Here is a 20,093-nt window from a genome sequence, read left to right as displayed (position 1 = left end):
TCTTCTGGAGTGATAAAAGCCAGCAGATTATACCTGTTTGAAGAAAGGGGCCTTTTTGTACCGCAGGTACAAATTACCAATCTGGCAGTTTACACTGAGGAAGAGAGACTGCATCACTCTAAAGTAAACAAATTCTCCTTGGGGAGAGAAGAGAAGATCCCTGGGTTTTGCCCTTTGGAATATAAATAAATGTCTCTAGGGAGAATATAAGACTAACCTCCCAGTGTTTACACACTGGAATGTCTCCCCAGTTTCCAGTTTTATCCTCCTTTGAAATGTAAACACATGCCTCTGGGAGGCAAACCTTTCTCAGAGTTCTCTAGCTATCTATTTGGTCTTTAACATCCAAGTCTTGTCCTTTACCAGATTCCAGTAAAATTCACTTGGAAAGCTCTCACCCTGTGGAAGAATGAAAATAATCACTTCCAGATAGGACTTTGATTAGGATTGGATAAAAATAATGACTTATGATTCCCAGACCATGAACAACAAAAATCATGATTTAAATGGTTTAGGATGGATAGTGAGAGTTCTGAAGCAAGGAAGAATCTTAGGACATAAACTGTCTGTTCATGTATCCTTTTGAAGAATTGATGGTCCTTTTGGAAATCCAGATAGCTAGATAGTTGGAAAAATGCTTTATCTGGAAAATGCTTTGTATAGGCTTTGGTAGCTAGAAAATGTTTATTATAATCACTTCACTAAAGTAGCTTTGATTCAAAGCTCTTGATGGGATAGCTTGCTGTTGATCTAATCTCAAAATTTTACTCTCTGGTCCTAGTTACATTTGCCAGAATTCCTCAACTTCACTTGCAGGAATGAGATAACATCCTAAAGCAGGATGGGATGGCACCAGAAACACCATATGGACTAATAAATCAGCACCTTCCTGACTTGAAGATCTGAGATGCCTGGACAGTCAGCAAAGCGAAGAGGACCTATAAGATAATAGGATGTGCTGACTAAATACGAATGAAGCAAATGACCATTATTCAATTTAAATGAATCCTGTGTAGTTCTTCTCTTTCTTATTTTCAGTTTTCCTCTGAACCCTTGCCATTTCTTTGTCTCCTTGGGCTACAAAAGCCTCAGTGCCCTTTATCACTTCAAACTTTCTTGGAAAAGATTTCCTCTAGTTCTTTACATGCACACCTGCAATAAAACTCACCTTCTCACCAAAGAGACTAGTTTCTCTGTTGAGTGCCAGATAGGGTGGACCCAACTATTGAAAGGGTTTATGGTATCAATTCCTGTAATGAGCATTCAGGTTATTTTCTTGGGCAAGAATATTCTGGCATAGTAAAGTCATGTTAATATAGGCAGTAAAATGGGGGTAGGTGGATAGGGAGTTTCTGATTTCATTTGAATGAACTGAAGGGAAGGGAAAGGAATCAAGATTTATTAAACATCTAGTATCTCAGATGGTCCCAAATGTTAGTTAGTTCTTTCCCCAGTTTTTCCCAGTGCGCTGAGTGCCATACACAGTGTTGTGAGATAGGTGGGGCTATTCTTATTTTAGAGGAAATGGAGATTTAGAGGTTAAATAAATTGCTCAAGGCCAAACTTAAATTGTAAAAAGGGCAGAATTCAAACACAGTTCTGCCAGATTCCCATGTTCTTTCTCAAGTACCATGTTGTGTTATATAAATTCTGCCTTTCCTGGCAGAACTGTTTTTGTAGTAGTAAGTGGAGCTGTGGATCCAGCCTGGGCACTGCTTTGCAGGTGGAGCCACTGTGTTGCCTCTCCATAGCCCATATGTCATGTTGGAAAGACCTGATTACTGAGTTGGCCCACCTATCTAACATACCTAAACAGTCCCAACTAGCTTTTCCAGCCATATATCTGCAGTTTCTATAACTATGTTCAGGAGGGAATCCAACAGAGAGTTCATAGCTGAAGGTTTGTATGTGACTAAGTGGGGGCTGGGAGACACCACCATGCAGTTTGCAAAACAGCTATTCTTTAGAAGGTACACACCTCCTTAGCAATCAACACATCCAGGCAGGATCAAGTCATACTGCCACTATTAATGACTTAGAAGCATTAGGCAGCCTCTAGACTCTCTGGATCAACAGGGCATATTAATTGTATCCAAATTGTACAGAGTAATTGCTTTCAAGTTATACTGTAACAGGATAAATAAGACTTTTCCCTATTTCCTCAGACTTTCAGCAGAGACCAGGAAGGCTAGGAATAAAACAATGGGTGAAAGTACCCCATATGCAAAGATGCTAGGGAAGTAGTGGCCATCTGCCAGCCCTCACCTACCCACCCACCCCTATTTTTTATTGTGTGCAAATGTTTCAATGTATTACCATTTCACAGTCCAGGGGAAATGGAATGACTGGCCTGGCCATAGCCTAAACCCAGAAATATGCTCCTTCTGCATGGGTTTTATAAATACCTAATCCATGGGGAGCACAGATTTGTCTTTCCTTTCCAATGCAAAGTGGGGTGTGAGGAGCTGCCATACACCAACACTGATCCAAACAGTTGGCCTTCCTGGGAGACCAGCCATGATGGAATCTCTTCCCTTGCTCTTTTGCAATCTCTGTGCTGTGTAAATAATAAAGTCGTCATTTGCTGAAAATCTTTATTATGCCTGAGACTGTCTCCAAGATGCACCATATAGCAACTCGCTCCACAAAAGATATGTTTTGTATGTCCAATTTCCATACCAATATATCATCTTCTATTAGTCTATATCATTTACTTACCTATTTATGTTTATTGTGTATCTTAGGCCTCTAGAACTGTAAGTTCATGTGGTCTAGTCCATTAGAGTTCATTATAAAATGATACTTTTGTAAAATCCAAAATCATGCTCAGAACATGTGACTATGACAGATTGCCAAAAATATTTCTAAATGCTTTTCATTTCTGTACTTATATTTTCACAGACTGGGTATCAGTATTGGGTAGCACCATTCTAGACCACTGTGCTGGATTGAAATGATTATGTCCCCTAGAAAGACCATGTATTGACCCTAATCCAATCATGTAGGAGTAATCACTTATTTTAATCCCTATTCAACAATGTAGGCTGGAATGTTTTGATTAGATTATCTCCATGGAAAGATGATGCACCCAATTGTGGGTGTTAACTTTTGATTAGAGGGAGATGTGAGTCTACCCATTCCAGGTGGGTTTTGATTAGTTTACTGGAATCTTTTAAAAGAGGAAACACTTTGGAGAGAGCCACAGAGCTACCAGCAGAGTCGTGAGAACCATGTGAGCCCACACAACCAGAGACCTTTGAGAAGAAGAAGGAAAATGCCCCTGGGGGAGCTCCATGAAAGAAGAAGTCTGCAGAGAAAGTTAGCAGATGTCACCATGTTCACCTTATGGTTTTCCAGTTGTGAGAGAAACTCTGAATGTCACTGGCCAAGGTATCTTTTTCTGATGTCTTAGATTGAACATTTATATAGCCTTGCTTTAATTTGGACATTTTCATGGCTTTAGAACTGTAAACTTGCAACTTAATAAATTTCCCTTTAAAAAAGCCATTCCATTTCTGATATATGGCATTTTAGCAGTTACCAAACTAGAACACCACCTATACAGATCAGGCCAGCTATGTAATAAAAAGCCAAAGAGACTGGAGAATGATAACTTCTTTAGAGAAGTGATGGAAGCTTCAAGAGAATCACTTGACAAGCCTGGTCAGGTCTTTGGAACTAGGATGACAGACTGTAGCTAGAGGAAAGAAAACTGTGTAGAAAGTGAGCTGTCCCTTCCCTAGTGGAGGAGCAAAGAATAATTCTCACAGTCTAGAAGGAAACTGGCCATGAGCCCTCTTAAAAAGAACCTGGACCAAGAAGGCATCCTGACAGGGTTGAGGACACCTCAGTGAGAAAATGTTAAAGCTATATCAAAAGATACAGAAACTAGGGGGAGGGAACAACTCTGAGTGACAGTGGGAGCAGGCTTCACCTGCAACAGGAAACTACAGTTGAAGGTTCCATGTATGTGTGAGAGAGTATGGGACATTGAAGAACTAGTCTTACCCAAAGAGAGGTCTGGCCTTTGCCTTTGGCTATTGGAAGATGATCTCTAAACCCCTCAAAGGTCCTGCCTAACAGGAATGTCTTTATTTGCCTGGAGACTTTGGTCATAGTACAGTCTAGCACTGTGATTTATGGTGGGAGCTTTGGGTTAGGTTGTACCAGTTCCAACCTCTGGAGGAGCTAAGGATTAAAGATATTAGCCTGAATTATTATTAATTTTTTTTGCATGGACAGGTACTGGGAATCAAACCCAGGTCTCTAGCATGGAAGGTGAGAATCCTCCCACTAAGCTAACATTGCACCGCCCTAGCCTGACTTCTAAGAATGGCTGGAGACTAAAGGTCAGCCATGGAGGCAGTATATGAACATATGTCAGTATATGAACATATCTCTGACATATGTGATCAAATCTTTGGACACCACAGGATTAGTGAACTTCCCTGTTTGGCAATACTCTGCACATGTCACACACACATTGTGGTTGTGAGGAGGTAGCACCATCCATGACTCCATGGAGAGAGGATGACCAGAAGCTCTGTGTTTGGTAACCCTCCAAGACTCTACCCTATTCAAATTCTTCCTTTGGCTAATTTGTACCTTTACCCTTTTCTTGTGATAAACCATGAATATCATAGCTTTCAGTGAGTTCTGTGAGTCCTGCTAGCAAATTATCAGACCTAAGGGCTGTTTGGGGGCGCTTCCAAACATGCAATTGATGTCAGAAGTGAGGACACTCTTATGCGGGTGACTATGTTCTCTAACTGTACAGCTGGCTGAATTCATCGCAGTGAGGAATGGCAAGAAAACAAGCATCATGGGACAAAGAAGGCCCAAAGCCAGATTACATCAGTACCAGTCAAGAAAGAAGTGCATCTCTCCTCTTTACTTTTCCACTACTCCTACCCCAAACTCCTGACCCACTATAAAATTCGCAGCCTGAGGTAAGCCCGAACTGGGAATGAACTGAAGGTTTAGAGAGGGTGAAAGTCTGGAATCTTGATATACTGGGCTAGATATTTCAATATCTGTATAAAATATTTCCTTATTAAAGAGCAACCAAATGAGCAATGCCATCTACCTAAGGTTGACCCAGGAGTGGAGAAATGCAGCTTCCTAGCTTGTTTGGGAGATACAAATAAAGTAACATTCTGCCTTTGCCTCTTGACGTCCAATAATGGGATAATGTCTAGAACACAGAGTTTACAGTTAGATTACTGTGTTTACATACCCACTCATCACTTACCAGTTTTGCACCTGCACCAGAAAATCTGTGCCTCAGTTTCCCTCTCGGTGAAGTGGAGCTAACAACCTCATAGAGTCGCTGTGGGAATTACATAGATTAATGACTATAAACCACTTGAAATAATACAGGCACATGGTAATAAATAGTAATTATTAATTGCATAAGTGTCATTTGAGAGCTTATGAAAATGTCACTTTGTGACCCCATTCTCAGTAATCCTGATTCAGTAAGTCTTGGATAGGGTATTGGAAACAGCATTTTAAATAGTTACCCCCAGGTTTCTCATGGAGATGGTTTGCAGATCATACTGTAAAATAATTGGTACAGAGGATGCCATGTTGCCATGTGGAAGAAGTCTGTTGTGTTATATTGGAACGAGGTTAGAAGCTTGAGGGAGGCAATTAATCACAGACTATTAGAAAACACTCATATCCCTTCTAATATTCTCTGATTTAAGAAACAGAACCTATTTTAAAGATACAGTTCATCCCCCCTCCCATTCCCACTTTATAGTGGCAATAGATAAGGTAACTGAGATCTACAGAAGTGGCGTTGCCTAGAGTCACACAGCTGGCTGCAGCAGTCTTGATACTACTACAATCACTGTCTCGTAACTCCAAGCCTCATGTTCTTTCCACTCCTCAGAACTGATCAATGGTAAGTTCACTATCACAGGAGTCCTACTTCTTTCACTTGGATCTGGAAAATACTTCAGCAGATTCTAAATCAGTCTAGAAGATAAAAGTCAAATAGCCTGCTTCAACTCATCAACTTTCCCCATTCTCTCAGAATTTTTGTCATGAGCTACAACCTCTGATTTATATATTTGTAGTTTGGGAAGTCAGGGCATTGTTGGTTTGTTGCTGTCCTGGTTTGAAAGGATTTATGTACCCTAGAAAAGCCATGTTTTAATCCTAATCAATCTTGTGGGAGCAGTGGTTTCTTCTAACCCCTATTCAGTGCTATAGGTTGGAAACTTGATTAGGTTATCTACACAGAGATGTGACTCAATAACTTGATTAGATGGAGATGTGTCTCCACCCATTCTACATGAGTCTTGATTAGTTTACTGGGATCCTATAAAAGAGGAGGTATTTTTGGAGAGAATGTCTTTTGAGAATGATGTGAAAGCCACAGCAGAGCCAAGCAGAGCCACGAGGCCAAGAGAACCACAGAGTCCACCAGCCAGTGACCACTGGAGATTCTAGAGAGCAGAGAAAGATTACAGAATGACAAGATCCCAAAAAACAGAGTCTACCAGCCAGAAACCTTTGGACGTGAAGGAGAATGCCTGGAGAGGAAATTAGCTGACAACTCTGTGTTCACCATGTGCTTTTCCAGATGAGAGAAAGACCTTGAACTTCACTGTCCTTTCTGAATCAAGGTATCTTTCTCTGGATGCTTTAGATTGGACATTTCCATAGACTTGCATTAATTAGGACATTTTCTTTAATTAGGACATTTTCATGGCCTTAGAACTGTAAACCTGTAACTTATTAAATTCTCCTTTTTAAAAAGCCATTATCGCATTCTGACAGCTAGAAAACTAAGACACTTGCTATTTTCAGTACAGTGTATATTCTATTGGGTATTAGAATATAATATTATATGGGTATTGATTAGAATATTAGTATTCTATTCAACATTCTATATCTCCGTGAGGTATATCTTCTGAGAACAGCTGCTAATGTAAATACAGCTTTTAAAGGATTATTACTTTACTTATTTAATATGCATTTTGAAACTCCTACTTAACGTACAATGGAATATTTTTCAGCCATAAAAAGGAACTAAGTACTGCTTTATGGTACAAACTTGGATGAACTGCAAAAGCATACTAAGTGAAAGAAGCCAGACACAAAAGGTCATATATTGTATGCTTCCTTTTATATGATATATCAAGAATAGGCAAATCTCTAGAGACAGCGAGCAGACCAGAGGATGAGGTGGGGGAGGGGAGAAAGGAGTGATTACTCAATGAATATGGGTTTTTCTAGGGTAATGAAAAAGTTTTGAAACCAGAGAGAGATGGGTGGCTGCACAACATTGTGAATGTTTCAATGCACTTTAAAATTGTTACAGTTATGTGAATTTTGCCTAAGAAAAACTAACAAAACACTTCTTATAAAGATTTACTAAAGATACTATGGAGGGGGGTATAAATGTTTATGGCCTTTGAAAAGTTGCAGGTAGGGCTTGGTGCTGGTGTGGCCCAGGTATGAAGGAGTGAGACAAGGATGCCCACATTCACTACTGTTATTCAACAACATACTGGAAGTTCTAGTCAGAGCAATTAGGCAAGAAGAAAAATAAAAGGCATCCAAATTGGAAAGAAGTAAAACTATATTTATTCACAGATGACATGATCCTATAAATAGAATATCCCAAAGAATGCACAAGAATGATATAAGATCTGAGAAATGAATTCAGCAATGGGGGAAAATACAATATCAACATGGAAAAATCAGTTGTGTTTCTATACAGCAGAAATGAACAATCTGAAAAGGAAATCAAGAAAACAATTCCAGTTACAATATCATCAAAAAGAATAAAACATTTTTGAAAAAATTTGAACAAGGATGCCAAAGATTTACACCACATAAAAGAAAACTCTAAATAAATAGAAAGACATCTGTGTTCATGTTTGGAAGGCTTAATATTGGTAATATGTCCATACTACTCAAAATGATCTAAGGATTCAATGCAATCCCCATGAAAATTCCAGTCTTTTTTTTTTTTTTCAGAAATAGAAAAGCTTATCCTCAAGTTCATAGATAACTGCAAGGGGCTCCAAGTAGCCAGAACAATCTCAAAAAAACAAAAAGAAAGTTGGAAGACTCACACTGATTTCAAAATCTAAAGCTACAGTAGTAAAGACAGTATAGCACTGGAATAGGGGTAGACATATAGTCCAACAAAATAGAATTGAGAGTTCAGATTTAAATTCTCACATCTATAGCCAAGGCTTTTTTTTTTGCAAGCTTGCTAACTCCACTCAATGGAAAAGAATAGTCTCCTAAAGAAATGGTGTAGAGAAAATTGGATAGCTACATGCAAAAGAATGAAATTGGACCCCTACCTCATGCCAGATACAAAAATTAACTCAAAATGGATCAGTGGCCTAAATATTAAAGTTAAAAATCATAGAATTCTAAGAAGAAAACATAGGGAAAATCTTCAGGACCTGGTTTTGGGCAATGGAATCCAAAAGCACAAGCAATAAAAGAAACAATGGATCAACTGGACTTCATCAAAATTTAAAACTTTTGCATATCAAAGGACATTATCAAGAAGGTAAAAAGACCCACAGAATGGGAGAAAATAGCTGGAAATTAAATTATGATGGACATTTCTCCAAAGAAGACATACAAATGGCCATTCAGCACATGAAAAGATGCTCAACATCCTTAGTCATAAGGGAATGCAAATCAAAATAAAAAAATCAAATCTCACTAAAATGGCTATTATTTTAAAAAATTGAAAATAACAAGTGTTGACAGGATTTGGAGAAATAAGAACCTTATATATTGTTAGTGGGAGTGTAAAATGTTGCAACTCATGTGGAAAACAGTGTGCCAGTTTCTCAAAGAGTTAAATATCGAATCATGACTGGGCAATCCCATTCCTAAGTATTTCAATACTCAAAGGAATTGAAAATGGGGATTCAAACATGTATCTATACAGCAGTGTTCATATTCACAATATTATTCACAATAACCAAAAGGAGGAAGGAACCCAGTGTTCATCAAAAGATGAGGAGATAAAATGTGGTACATAAATACAATGGAATATTATTTAGCTACAAAAAAGAATGAATTTCTTATGGTGCAAGTGTAGTTCAATGGTAAAATTCTCACCTGCCATGAGGGAGACCCAGGTTAGATTCCTGGTCCATAAACTTCCCCCAAAACAAACAAACAAGCAAAACAAACAAACAAAAATTCAACAAATGATGCTGCAATAACAGGGTACTCACATGGGAAAATAATGAAATGTGACCTGCCATACAGCATACAAAAAAAAAAAAGAAATGAATTTCTGATACCTACTATAACTCAGATGACCTTGAAGAAATCATATTGAGTGAAATAAGCAAGACACAAAGGACAAAGATTGTATGATTCACTTATTTTAAATAATTAGAATATGCAAGTTCATATAGACAGAAAGTAGATTACAGGTTATCAGGGAGAAAAGGGGGTGGAAGGTTACAACTTAATGGGTACAAAGTTTCCATTGGAGTGATGAAAAAGTTTGTTAATGGAAGGTGGTAATGATATCACAATACTGTGAATGTAATTGATATCACTCAATTGAACATTTGAAAGTGTTTAAAATGGGAAATTTTTGTTGTATATATGTTACCATAATAAAATCTTTAAAAAAGGAATAAAGGGCACAGGTGCATGAAACACCTGGATAAAAATGTAAGATGGGTGGATTATCTTAATTTTTAAAAATGGTAACTTTGATGTCTGCTTCATTGAGAAAAGCCTATGCAAAAGAAATATTCTCTACAGAAATGACATTTAGAAAAGCTGATCTTTTCCACATTTTATCAGTCAGATGATGGCATTCATTAGTCATAGGATACCAATGAGATACCACTTTGTACCCATTTTGATGGTTATAATAAAAAAGAGAGATTATAGTAGGTTTTGGAGGGCATGTGGGGAAATTGAAACCCTCATGCTCTGGTGATGGTAATGTAAAATGGTGTAGACACTGGAAAACATATATACTCCAAGGTATATATTCAAGAGAAATAGAAACATAGCCACACAAAACTTATAAACATGTAAATAGAAGCATTGTTCACAATAGCCAAAAGTGTAAACAATTCAAATGTCCAACTCATACATCATATCCATACAATGGAAAATCATTCAGGCATAAAAAGGAATGAATTTCTGATACATATTACAACATGGAAGGACCTTGAAACACTGTGCAGTGTGAAAGAAGCAAGTCACAAAAGACCCATATTATTCCATTTATATGAAATTTCCCAAACCGGCAAATCTAGACAGAGGGTAGAGTAATGGTTGCCTCAGGCTGAGATGGGGGGAATAGTTGAAGAGAACATTGGGAGTAACTGCTAAAGGGTATGGAGTTTCTTTTGGGACTAGTGAAAATATTCTAAAATTGATTGTGATGATGGTTGTACAACTCTGTGAATATGCTAAAAACCATAGAAGTATACACTTCAGATGGGTGAATTGTATGGTGTATGAATTATATCTCAATAAAACTTATTTGAAAAACAGTGATGTGTTGCAGTACCATTTTTATATGGCAGTACCATTTTTATACCATCACCAGAGCATGAGGAGACCAACCTCTCTGCTGAGGAAGCATTTCCTCAAACTTTAGGGCTTTGAGGGATCATACATCTTGCTTCATCACCATCATTCATATGCACCAAGGAGCTTAGTATTGACAGATTCAGTGAAAGCAAATTATTTGAAGGAGTTAATATCGAATAAGACTTGAACTAAATGCATAGCCCATGTGTGACTCTAGTGTATGTGTTCACGTTTTATTCACTAAGTTAAAATTTATTGATCTACTGTCTATCACTATATTAGACCCTGGGGAAGGAATGAATAAATATATAAATAATGAATGAATGAATATATACACATGTACATACATACATACCGTTAAACTTGAAGCAGCTGAAGACCTAGTAACTGAGTTGTAACTTCCCAAAAGGAAAAACACCAGAGGACTTTGCTGCTAAAACAACAATATAGGTTTCATTGAGCAAGAACAAACATGCACATGGACCCGGACCAAGAAACAGTATCTGCTTAGGGGTTGGGGTTTAGAGAGCAGCTTAGATGGGTTAGCTGGGATTTGAGTTGTCTTGGGAGGGGGTATGGTATTGTGAGGGGTGGTTTCAGGTACAGTGTCTTTGAGCACGGTGGGCTAGATCAGATATTATGGATCCAGGATGTTTGTCAGCAGGAGTGTGTTTGAAGACAGCCAGTTGAGATACCACAGAGGCAGTGGTATCTGTTTGCCAATATATGTTTGCCAATATATTTTTCTGTAATTAGCTTAAATTGTTTTTTTTTTTCTTCTGGGAGACATATGGTGGCTATAGTTACAGAAATGTCCTGGGCACTCAAGGGATCACAGGTATGTAAAGCTGGAGCTGCTTCATCCAATTCCCAGTTGACTTGGCCCTCCCCTGGATAATGTGGGAACTTGAGCTAATCAAGAGTTTAGTGTGGTCATTAACCATTGTTTTCATAATATATGTAAACATACATACATATAAAGTCTTTGGTACCATAGTAGATGCTGTGGGACGTGTAGAAGTAAAAACGTGGCACCTGAGAGTTTGGTTCCAAGATGATAGCTTAGTGAGGTGTAGAATTTAGTTCATCATCCAGAGTAGCTAGTAAATAGCCAGGCACAGTATAGAACAACTGCTGGGGCCACAGCAGTAACCAGACACACAGTGTAACCCAGTCTGGACCAGCTGAACCACTGCAATCCCACCCAGAACTGTAAAACCCCAAGTTGTGGAGGCCAGTGCTGCTTCCCCACGGGCTGGTTCCTGGAAGGGAAAGGAAAGAGACTTTAGCAGTAGGGGCTGAGCTCGACCAAGCTCCAATTGTGGAAGTAACAAATTCTGACTACAGAAAATAGGACCCCAGCTCAGATAAACCTCGAATAAGAGCTAAAGCTACTAGTTTTTGTCCCAGCGCAGAGGGGGCAGGACTGATGGGGGAAAAATGTTTTTTTTTGATTGGACAGCACAAAATACTTGAAAAGGTCTGGATTCAAAAGGTCTGGGGGGGGGGCACAAAGGACCTGGAGATACACAGAACAACATACCAACTTAAGCTCTTGATTAACAAACCCGAGGAATGAGAATCCTGCTTTGAAAAGGATGCGTTTTTGTTTATTTGTTTGTTTTGTTTCTACTGCTTTACTGATCACTAGCTACAACTGCAAGGCTTTTCAGACTCCAACTGCCCCAGGCAAGGGCAGGATTAAGCTTGTCTGAGAGACAGAGGCTGGTCAGGGGAAAGGAGTTAATTCCCTGGAGGCTATGCCTTCCCCAGGAGAGGGGTGGGGCCCAGCTCAGGTGAAATCCCTCCCTCAAGGAATTCAGAACCCAGGGACTGGAACACTAAGCAATTAAAGCCAGCCTCTGTTTCAACCATGCCCCCAGCATAGAAAGTCTGATGAGGTTAAAGTTCATCACTTTATGCTGGTGGTCCACAGAGGTACCACATTACCTTATGCTGGTGGGACCCACAGGCAGTCAAGTGCCACATACCAGGCAGGATAGGAAAAACACAGAGTCCCAAGGTTTCATAGGAAAGTCTTTCAACCTGCTGGGCCACACCCTCAGGGAAAACTGACACAGGTGACTCTTTCCTTCTGAGAGGAGGCCAGTTTGGTCTGTGAAAATCTGAGGGGGGTGTGTAATATCTAAGTAGACCCTCTTAAGTAAAAAAAAAGGGGGGGCTCCATACAGGCAGGGCAAGAAACAAGAAAACAAGAACTGAAAAATTCTGATCCATTAAACAAAATTTATGCTAGAGGTCCAGATAAGCTGAACTGCATGTCAAAGGACAGATAGGGAACAAAGCCATCCAGCAAGAAAATCCTAGGTAAAAGAGTGGAAACAGTCTCCAGAATAAACTAATTAAGGTAATTAAATGCCTAGACACCAGCAAAAAATGACAAGTCATACTAGGAAAATTGAAGATGTGGCCCAGTCAAAGGAAGAAACCAACAATTCAAATGAGATACAGGAATTGAAATAACTAATTGAGGATGTTTGAAAAGACATGCAAAATCTCATGAAAAATCAATGAATTGAGGGAAGATATAAAGAAGGCAATGGGAGAACAAAAACAATAAATTGAAAGTCTGAAAAAAAAACAAATTTCAGGACTTATGGGAATGAAAGGCACAGAAGAGATTAAAAAGACAATGAAAACTCACAATGTTAGATTTCAAGAGGCAGAAGAAAGGATTAGTGAACTGTAGGAAGGAATATCTGAAATCCTACAAGCAAAAGAAAATATAGGGGGAAAAATGGAAAAATATGAGCAGGAACTAAGGAAATTGAATGACAACATGAAGTACACGAATATAAATGTTGTGGGTGAACCTGAAGGAAAAGAGAAGGGAAAAGGAGGAGAAAAACTAATAGAGGAAATTATCACTGAAAATTTCCCAACTCTTATGAAAGACTTAAAATTACAGACTCAAGAAGTACAGCATATCCCAAACAGAATAGACCCAAATAGATGTACTCCAAGACACTTACTAATCAGAATGTCAGATGTCAAAGACAAAAGAGAATTTTGAAAGCATCAAGAGAAAAGCAATCCATCACATACAAGGGAAGCCCAATAAGACTATGTGTAGATTTCTCAGCAGAAACCATGGAAGTGAGAAGACTGGTATGGTATATTCAAGATTTTAAAAGAGAAAAACTGCCAACTAAGAATTCTATATCCAGCAAAACTGTCTTTCAAAATTGAGGAGGAAGTTAAAACATTTTCAGAGAAAAAAATCACTGAGATAATTTTTTACCAAGAGACTAGCTCTGCAAGAAATACTAAAGGGTGCACTACAGATAGATAGCGAAAGACAGAAGAGAGGGGTCTGAAGAAGAGCGTACAAATGAAGACTATCAGTAAAGGTAAAAAGAAAAAAAATTAGATATGACATATAAAATCCAAAAGGCAAAATGGTACTACATGTACCAAAAAAGAAGAAAGTACTACATGTACAGTAATAACACTAAATGTTAATGAATTGAACTCCCCAATCAAATGACATAGACTCGTAGAATGGATTAAAAAACAGGACACATCTATATGCCATCTACAGGAGACACATCTTAGACCCAAGGACAAACATAGGTTGAAAGTGAAAGGTTGGGATAAGATATTTCATACAAACAACAATCAGAAAAGAGCAGGAGTAGCTATACTAATATCCAACAAATTAGACTTCAAATGTAAAACAATTAAAAGAGACGAAGTAGTTAACTGTGTATTAACAAAAGGAACAATTTACAAGAACACATAACAATCACAATATTTATGCATTGATCCAGAGTGCTCCAAAATACATGAGGCAAACACTGAAAACACTGAAAAGAGAAATAGACACATCTACCATAATGGTTAGAGACTTCAATTCCTCATCCTCATCAATGGACAGAGCATCTAGATAAGGATCAATAAAGAAACAGAGAATTTGAATAACGCAATAAATGAGCTAGACTTAACAGATGTTTATAGAACATTACACCCCACAAGAGCAGGGATATACCTTTTTCTCAAGTGCTTATAGATCATTCTCTAGGATAGACCATATGCTGGGCCACAAAGCAAATCGCAATAAATTTAAAATGACTGAGCTCATGCAAAACACTTCCTCAGATCATAAAGGAATGAAGTTGGAAATCAATAATAGGCAGAGCACCAGAAAATTCACAAACATATGGAGGCTCAGCAACACACTCTTAAGCAACCAGTGGCTTAAGGAAGAAATTACAAGAGTAATCAGTAAATATCTCTAGGCAAGTGAAAATGAAAAAACAACATATCAAAATTTATGGGAAGCAGCAAAGGCAGTGCTAAGAGGGAAATTTATTATTCTAAGTGCCTATATCAAAAAAGAAGAGTGAGGGCAAAATGGTGGCTTAGCAATGTGTGCGTTTTAGTTCATCCTACAGAAAAGCTACTAAATAACAAGAAACAGTACATAGCAGTTCCTGGGGCCACATCAGTGACCGGACACACAGTGTACCCCAGTCTGGACCAGCTGGACCAGCTGTGAGCCCCCCCCCAGAACCGTGAGTTCCCCAAGCAGTGCTGGCCTGTGCCCCTCCCCCACAGGCTGCTTCCCAGAGGGGAAAGGAAAGGGACTTCACCAGCAGTAGGGGCTGAGTCCAACCAAACACCAATTGTGGCATTAATTAACAAATTCTGACTACTAAAAATAGGCCCCCCAGCTCAGGTGAATCTGGTCAAAGGGGAGGTCACTCATTTTGCCCTGGCACCAAGGAGGCAGCACTGACAGAAAAAGGAAAAAAAAAAAAGGAAACAGAGGTTTTTGTGGCTGTGTTTCTACAAAGGTTTGGCTGCCTTTGGATACAGCGGCAGGGCCTCTCAGGCTGCAACTGCCCCAGACATAGGCAGAAACAAGCTCGTATGAGGGCTTGTCTGGAGCCTGTGCCTTCCCCAGGGGAGGGGTGAAGCCCAACTCAGGTGGAATCCCTCCCTCAAGGAATTCAGACACCAGAACTTGGTAATTTGAAGCCATTAAAACCAGCCTAGAACTTCTCCTCTGTTTCCACAACACCTCCAGCATGGAGAGTCTGCCAAAGTTAAACATACCATATCATCTTATGCTGGTGGGACCTGCAGGCAGGGAAGCACCATATACTGGGCAGGATAAGAAAACAGAGTCCAGAGACTTCACAGGAAAGTCTTTCAACTTGCTGGGTCTCACCCTCAGGGAAAACCAATGCAGGTGACTCTTTCCTCCTGATAGGAGGCCAGTTTGGTCTGGGAAAATCAGGCTGCAGTCTATAATACCTAAGTAGACTCTCCTAAGGGTGTGTGTGTGGGGGGATGGCACCATACAAGCAGGGCAGGAAACAAGAAAACAAGAACTGAAAAATTCTCCTCTGTTAAACAAAACCCAAGCTAGAAGTCCAGAAAAAGATGAACTGAATGTCAAAGAACAGATAGACAACAAATTCATCCAGCAAGAAAACCCTAGGTAAGAGAATTGAAAGCAATCTCCAGAATAAACTAGTTAAGGTAATTAAATGTCTAGACGCCAGCAAAAAATAACAAATCACACTAGGAAAATTGAAGATATGGCCCAGTCAAAGGAACAAACCAATAATTCAAATGAGATACAGGAGCTGAAACAATTAATTCAGAATATACGAACAGACATGGAAAACCTCATCAGAAACCAAATCAATGAATTGAGGAAGGATATAAAGAAGGCAAGGAATGAACAAAAAGAAGAAATTGAAAGTCTGAAAAAACAAATTACAGAACTTATGGGAAAGAAAGTCATGGTAGAAGAGATGAAAAAAACCAATGGAAATCTACAATGGTAGATTTCAAGAGGCAGAACATAGGATTAGTGAACTGGAGGGCGGAACATCTGAAATCCAACAAGAAAAAGAAGATATAGGGGAAAATATGGAAAAATATGTGCAGGGATTCAGGGAATTGAAGGACAACATGAAGCGCACGAATATACGTGTTGTGGGTGTCCCAGAGAGAGAAGAAAAGGGAAAAGGAGGAGAAAAACTATTGGAGGAAATTATCACTGACAATTTCCCAACTCTTATGAAAGATTTAAAATTACAGATCCAAGAAGTGCAGCGTACTCCAAAGAGAATAGATCCAAATAGATGTACTTCAAGACATTTACTAATCAGAATGTCAGAGGTCAAAGAGAAAGAGAGGATCTTGAAAGCAGCAAGAGAAAAGCAATCCATCACATACAAGGGAAGCCCAATAAGGCTATTCATAGATTTCTCAGCAGAAATCATGGAGGCAAGACGACAGCGGGATGATAGATTTAAATTATTAAAAGAGAAAAACTGCCAACCAAGAATTCTATATCCAGAAAAATTGCCCTTCAAAAATGAGGGTGAAATTAAAACACTTCAGACACAAAAATCACTGAGAGAATTTGTGACCAAGAGACCAGCTCTGCAAGAAATACTAAAGGAAGCACTAGAGACAGATAGGAAAAGACAGAAGAGAGAGGTGTGGAGAAGAGTGTAGAAAGGAAGACTATGAGTAAAGGTAAAAAGAAGGAAAATTAGATATGACATATAAAATCCAAAAGGCAAAATGGCAGAAGAAAGAACTACCCATACAGTAATAACACTAAATGTTAATGGATTAAACTCCCCAATCAAAAAACATAGACTGGCAGAATGGATTAAAAAACAGGACCCATCTATATGCTGTCTCTATGCAAAGGACATAGGCAAGGACACAAATGGACATTTGTACACCAATGTTTATAGCAGCATTATTTACAATTACCAAGGGATGGAAGCAGCCAAAATGTCCATCAACAGACGGGTGGGTAAACAAACTGTGGCATATATATATGATGGAATATTATGCAGCTGTAAGACAGAATAAAGTTATGAAGTATGTAACAACATGGATGGACCTTAAGGACATTATGTTCAGTGAGATTAGCCAAAAACAAAAGGAGAAATACTGTATGGTCTCACTGATATGATCTGACATTAGTAGATAAACTTGGAATATTTTGTTGGTAACAGAGACCATCAGGAGATAGAAATGGGGTAAGATATTGGGTAATTGGAGATGAAGGGATACAGATTGTGCAACAGGAATGAATATAAAACCTCAGAAATGGACAGCACAATACTACCTAACTGTAATACAATTATGTTAAAATACTGAATGAAGCTGAATGTGAGAATGATAGATGGAAGAGGGCCGGGGGCATAAATGAAATCACAAAGAATGATAGACGATAATGATTGAGATGATATAATCTAGGAATGCCTAGAGTGTATAATGATAGTGATTAAATGTACAAATTTAAAAAATGTTTTTGCATGAGGAAGAACAAAGAAATGCCATTACTGCAGGGTGCTGAAAATAGATGGTAATTAATATTTTAAAATTTCAACTAATGTGTGAGACTAAAGCAAAAAATGTTTATTTGGTACAAAATTTGTATTTTGACTAGTGCATTTCCTAATATAACTTATGTAGATAGCTTGATTGAATAACATAAGTACATGGAACCTTGGGTAGGACATGAGATTTTGTTGGTTTGTCCAGAGTGATGCCCTGATGAATCCCATGGTGATTTGATCAGTGAGTGGAAAAGTATTTGCAAAGTCCCCTTTGGGGAATGGTGAGAATGGGGGAAAATTCAACCTCCCCAAGTTGAATTCTTGATATTGTCACACACAGTGTGGACAACCAAAGCTACAGGCTGAGCCCCCAGGCTTGGGGTTTGTGCATATAAAACTTAACCCCACAAAGGATAGGTCAAGCCTACTTAAAATTAGGCCTAAGAGTCACCCCGAAGAGAACCTCTTTTGTTGCTCAGATGTGGCCTCTCTCTAGCCAACACAACAAGCAAACTCACCACCCTCCCACTGTCTGCATAGAACATGACTCCCAGGGGTGTGGACCTCCTGGCAACATGGAACAGAAATCCTAGAATGAGCTGAGACTCAGCATCAAGGGATTGAGAGAACCTTCTCGACCAAAAGGGGGAAGAGTGAAATGAGACACAGTGTCAATGGCTGAGAGATTCCAAACAGAGTTGAGAGGTTATCCTGGAGGTTATTCTTATGCATTAAGTAGATATCATCTTCTTAGCCAAGATGTAGTGGAGAGGCTGGAGGGAACTGCCTGAAAATGTAGCACTGTGTTCCAGTAGCTATGTTTCCTGATGATGATTGTATGATGATATAGCTTTCACAATGTGACTGTGTGATTGTGGAAACCTTGTGTCTGATGCTCTTTTAATCTACCTCATCAACAGATGAGTAGAACATATAGAATAAAAATAAATACTGGGGGAACAAATGTTAAAATAAATTTAGTTTGAAATGCTAGTGATCAGTGAAAGGGAGGGGTAAGAGGTATGGTATGTATAATTTTTTTTTCTGTTTTTGTTTTATTTCTTTTTCTGTTGTCTTTTTATTTCTTTTTCTGAATTGATGCCAATGTTCAAAGAAATGATCATGATGATGAATATGCAACTATGTGATGATATTGTGAATTACTGATTATATATGTAGAATGGAATGATCATAGGTTAAGAATGTTTGTGTTTCTTTCTTGCCATTTTTAAAAAAAAATTTAAAAATCAATAAAGAAAATTTAAAAAAAAGTTACATGCAGTAGGTTTGTTTCCCTGGAACCTACTGGAACCTATAATTTCCAGAGGGTTCCTAAGCCAAATAAATCCTGAAACCCAGAGGGACCAGTCTCTTCAAGATTATCAATTAATTAGTGGCAACACCCCTTCTCAACACGAAAAAGTCAGAATAGGCATCAGCTAAAGATCCTTATAGATTGGAAGAAGGAACAAAGGAAAAATAAGTATAACAGAGAAATATGATTTTAACAATGAACATGACTTCTGAATCACTATATTAATAATATTCCTTCTAGCCTCCAGTGTTTTGGAGCAACTAGAAGGAAAAATCTGAACTAAGGAATGGTAGCCCATAACAAACTCTGAAATATGTTCTGGAACTACTTGTTGAACCATACCTTGAAAATTATTGCTTTTATTTCTTTTCTTTGTATGTATGCTATATTTCACAATAAAAAGCATTTTAAAAAATAGGTATGGGATCTGCTTTTGGGATGATAATCTTCTGGAACGAGATAGTGTTCATGGTTGCACAGCACTATAAATATATTCAATGCCACTGAATTGTACATTTTAAAATCATTAAAATGGTGAATTTTTAGGCAAATAAATAAATAAAGACAGCACAAAAACAAAAGAAGAGCGAAAATCAAGGAATTAACTGTCCACTTGGAAGAACTAGAGAAAGAACAGCAAACTAACCCCAAAGCAAGCAAAAAGAAAGAAACAACAAAGATTAAAGCAGAAATAAATGAAATTGAGAACATGAAAACAATTGAGAAAATCAAGAAAACCAGAAGTTGGTTCTATGAGAAAATCAATAAGATTGATAGACCCTTAGTGAGGTTGAAAAAAGAAGAAGAGAGAGGATGCAAATAAATAAAATCAGAAATGGAAAAGAAGACATAACCACTGACCCCGCGGGAATAAAGGATGT

The 20,093-nt window shown here is 38.4% G+C and overlaps 1 long non-coding RNA gene across 2 annotated transcripts in view; it reads right to left on the bottom strand.

The window, feature by feature from the left end:
- Positions 1–20,093, bottom strand: part of LOC143662307 (uncharacterized) — a 132,318-nt gene that overhangs the window by 50,892 nt on the left and 61,333 nt on the right. Inside the window, exons 1-2 of one of the 2 annotated variants that reach the window (XR_013165277.1) lie at positions 10,913–11,007; positions 5,252–5,329 (exon numbers count right to left, since the gene is read on the bottom strand). The exons of the other annotated variant lie outside the window; for it this stretch is intronic. This is a non-coding gene — a long non-coding RNA (uncharacterized LOC143662307). Of the gene's footprint in view, positions 1–5,251; positions 5,330–10,912; positions 11,008–20,093 lie in introns of those variants that run through there. 2 annotated transcript variants of the gene reach the window in all.

The sequence above is a fragment of the Tamandua tetradactyla genome, chromosome 2 (assembly GCF_023851605.1).
Source record: "Tamandua tetradactyla isolate mTamTet1 chromosome 2, mTamTet1.pri, whole genome shotgun sequence".
Classification (NCBI taxonomy): domain Eukaryota; kingdom Metazoa; phylum Chordata; class Mammalia; order Pilosa; family Myrmecophagidae; genus Tamandua; species Tamandua tetradactyla.
Note: the sequence above shows the minus strand (reverse complement) of the source record. Positions and strands in the feature narration are given on the sequence as shown.